At 43.5% G+C, this 4032-nt stretch overlaps 1 non-coding gene across 1 annotated transcript; it reads right to left on the bottom strand.

The window, feature by feature from the left end:
- Nucleotides 1-588: 588 nt before the first annotated feature.
- On the bottom strand, nucleotides 589-695 carry LOC141662791 (small nucleolar RNA R71). Its single transcript, XR_012550885.1, has one exon. It is a non-coding gene; the product is annotated as a small nucleolar RNA R71 (small nucleolar RNA).
- Nucleotides 696-4032: the final 3337 nt, after the last annotated feature.

Genomic DNA, 4032 nt, shown 5'->3' with positions numbered 1-4032 from the left:
GATTAGGACGTAGTAGTTACTTATTTTTTTTCGGTTGTGTTTTAGGTACTTTAGCAAGCGTTTATGCAAACTCGTTCTCGTGCTCGCAAGAGGACTTTAGATACAGCTGAGGAGACAGACGAAGTTCTTGATATTCCGGAGAAGTTAGATTTTGAGGATTCGGATTCAGGAACTGAGCAGAAAGAACCAGTAAACATGGGAGATCGTATTGTTCAAGCTGATCCAGCTCTTATGGATTTTTCTCGGCCTAAAATTGATGACATTCAGTCAAGCATTCTTCATCCGGCTATTCAAGCTAACACCTTTGAAATCAAGCCAGGCACTATTCAGATGGTGCAGAATTCTGTTTCTTTTGGAGGAGCGACAACTGAAGACCCCAACATGCACATAAGGAATTTTGTCGAGATCTGCAGTACTTTTAAGTATAATGGCGTGACTGATGAGGCTATCAAGTTGAGGCTTTTCCCATTTTCACTGAGGGACAAGGCTAAAGACTGGTTACATTCTGAACCAGCTGGGTCCATCACTACGTGGCAAGATCTTGCGCAAAAGTTTCTGGTGAAGTTTTATCCGATGGCAAAGACTGCTGCTATGAGGAGTGCTCTTACTCAGTTTGCGCAGCAACCTACAGAATCTATGTGCGAGGCTTGGGAACGCTACAAGGAAATGTTGCGAAAATGTCCACATCATGGAATGCCGGATTGGATGGTGATCACTAGTTTCTATAATGGTTTGGGGGCCCAATCTCGGCCCATGCTCGATGCAGTAGCTGGAGGCGCCTTATGGGCTAAAAGCTATACTGAGGCGTATAATCTTATAGAGACGATGGCTGCAAATGAGCATCAAAACCCAACTCAGAGGATGACGTCAGGCAAGGTAGCAGGTATTCTGGAAGTTGATGTAGCCACCGCTATTGCAGCCCAGCTCCAAGCGCTATCAATGAAGGTTGATTCTCTGGCTACGTATGGAGTTAATCAGATAGCTATGGTTTGTGAGCTTTGTGCAGGTTCTCATGCTACGGATCAGTGTTCTCTTGTCAACGAATCTGTTCAGTATGTGAATAATTATCAGCGACAACAGCAGCCTGTGCCAGCAACCTATCATCCTAACAACAGAATTCATCCAAATTTCAGCTGGGGGAATAATCAGAATGCTATTCAGCCACCATATCAGCAAGGAGTGAGTAAACAGTTTAACCCACCTGGATTCCAGCAACCACAGCAGTATGCTACAAGGCAATCATATCCGCAACAGGGAAGTGCAGCTGCACCTACTAGTGCTGATTTTGAGGAACTTAAGCTATTGTGCAAGAGTCAGGCGGTTTCTATCAAGACCTTGGAAAATCAAATCGGTCAATTAGCCAATGCAGTGCTCAATTGTCAACCTGGCACTCTTCCCAGTGACACGAAAGTACCAGGCAGGAAGGAAGCTAAAGAGCAAGTCAAGGCTATTACCTTAAGGTCTGGAAAAGTAGCTGATGCTGAAAAGGCAAAAGAAGTAGAAGCTGAAATTAGAGGTGAAGAATCTAAGCAAAAGGAGAAAGCGGCGGAACCAAGGAAGACTACTGTTGAACACACTCTGCCTGAGGCTAATACAGGGGAGAAACAGCTCTATCCTCCACCACCTTTTCCTAAGAGATTGCAGCAACAAAAGCTGGATAGACAGTTCGGGAAGTTTCTGGAGGTGTTCAAGAAACTTCACATCAATATACCTTTCGCGGAGGCTCTAGAACAAATGCCTAGTTATGCGAAGTTTATGAAGACTATTCTTTCAAGGAAGGTGAAACTGGATGACCTTGAAACCGTTGCTCTCACGGAAGAATGCAGCGCTGTTCTGCAGCAAAAGTTACCACCAAACCTGAAAGATCCAGGAAGCTTCACCATTCCTTGCACAATTGGCAATCTGACGTTTGACAAGTGCCTTTGTGATTTGGGAGCAAGCATTAATCTGATGCCGTTGTCGATCTTTAAAAAGCTGGATCTGCCTAATCCAAAACCCATATACATGTCGCTATAATTGGCTGACCGTTCCATTACTTACCCAAGGGGCATAGTTGAGGATGTGCTCGTCAAGGTGGATAAGCTCTTCTCTCCAGCAGATTTTGTTATTCTGGATTTTAAGGAAGATAAGAAGATTCCCATAATCTTGGGAAGGCCTTTCTTGGCTACTGGCCGTACCTTGATAGATGTGCAAAAAGGTGAACTTACTATGCGGGTCCAAGATCAGGATGTGACCTTCAACGTATTCAAGGCAATGAAATTCCCTACAGAAGGTGAGGAGTGCTTAAAAGTGGATGTGATTGATTTTGCGGTTACTTCGGAACTTGATCACATGCTAATGTCTGATGCATTGGAAAAGGCCTTAGTGGGGGATTTTGACAGCGATGATGAAGATAGCAACGAGCAATTACAATATCTGAACGCTTCTCCCCGGAAGTGAAAGCTGGACATACCATTTGAATCTCTTGGTACTTCTGACCTTAAGAACGCTGAAGGGAAGCTCAAACCATCAATAGAGGAAGCACCTACCTTGGAGCTCAAGCCATTACCTGAGCACTTGAGGTATGCTTTTTTAGGTGATTCATCTACGTTACCTGTTATTATTTCATCTGACCTTTCAGGTAGCGAGGAAGACAAGCTCTTAAGGATTTTGAGAGAATTCAAATCGGCTATAGGATGGACCATAGCAGACATCAAGGGGATAAGTCCTTCATATTGTATGCATAAAATTCTGCTAGAGGAAGGTAGTAAGCCAACTGTGGAACAGCAACGAAGACTGAATCCCATCATGAAGGAGGTGGTGAAGAAAGAAATTCTGAAATGGCTAGATGCAGGCATCATTTATCCTATTTCTGACAGCTCGTGGGTGAGCCCCGTACAATGTGTACCTATGAAGGGAGGTATCACTGTGGTCGCAAATGAAAAGAATGAGCTCATCCCTACTCGAACAGTTACAGGATGGAGAGTATGCATGGATTATAGAAAATTGAACAAAGCCACAAGGAAGGATCACTTCCCTCTTCCATTTATTGAACAGATGCTTGACAGATTGGCGGGTCATGAGTATTTTTGTCTTCTGAATGGTTATTCCGGGTATAATCAGATTTGTATTGCACTAGAGGATCAGGAAAAGACTACCTTCACTTGTCCATTTGGCACGTTTGCTTTTCGCAGAGTTTCGTTTGGGTTATGTGGCGCCCCGGCCACCTTTCAGAGATGTATGATGGCTATATTCTCTGACATGATTGGAAATAACGTCGAAATGTTCATGGATGACTTCTCCGTCTTTGGACACTCATATGATGAATGTTTGAATAATCTGCGAGTCGTACTCAAAAGATGCGTGGAAACTAATTTGGTGCTCAATTGGGAGAAATGTCATTTTATGGTGCATGAAGGCATTATCCTTGGGCATAAGGTCTCTAGCAAGGGTCTGGAGGTGGACAAGGCCAAGGTGGGAGTCATTGAAAATCTTCCCCCACCTAATTCTGTGAAAGGAATCCGTAGTTTTCTTGGTCATGCGGGTTTTTATCGGCGATTCATCAAGGACTTTTCAAAGATATCTAAGTCGTTGTGCAATTTGCTTGAGAAAGATGCGCCTTTCAAATTTGATGATGAATGTTTGGCAGCATTCAAGACTCTCAAGAAGAGTTTGATCACTGCACCAGTTATTACAGCACCAGATTGGACAGAACCGTTTGAGATGATGTGTGATGCAAGTGATTATGCGGTAGGTGCAGTTCTGGGACAGCGCAAGAAAAATCTCTTCCATGTGGTCTACTATGCGAGTAAGACTTTAAATGGTGCCCAATTGAACTACACCACTACTGAGAAGGAGCTTTTGGCTATAGTCTTTGGTTTTGAGGAATTTCGATCTTATCTGCTTGGTACGAAAGTAACAGTATTCACTGATCATGCAGCTATTCGCTATCTGGTTTCCAAGAAGGATTCGAAGCCGAGACTCATTCGTTGGGTGCTTTTACTTCAGGAATTTGAGTTAGAGATCAAAGATAGAAAAGGTACTGAGAATCAA

Source organism: Apium graveolens, chromosome 5 (genome assembly GCF_009905375.1).
Source record: "Apium graveolens cultivar Ventura chromosome 5, ASM990537v1, whole genome shotgun sequence".
In the NCBI taxonomy this organism is placed as follows: Eukaryota; Viridiplantae; Streptophyta; class Magnoliopsida; order Apiales; family Apiaceae; genus Apium; species Apium graveolens.
Note: the sequence above shows the minus strand (reverse complement) of the source record. Positions and strands in the feature narration are given on the sequence as shown.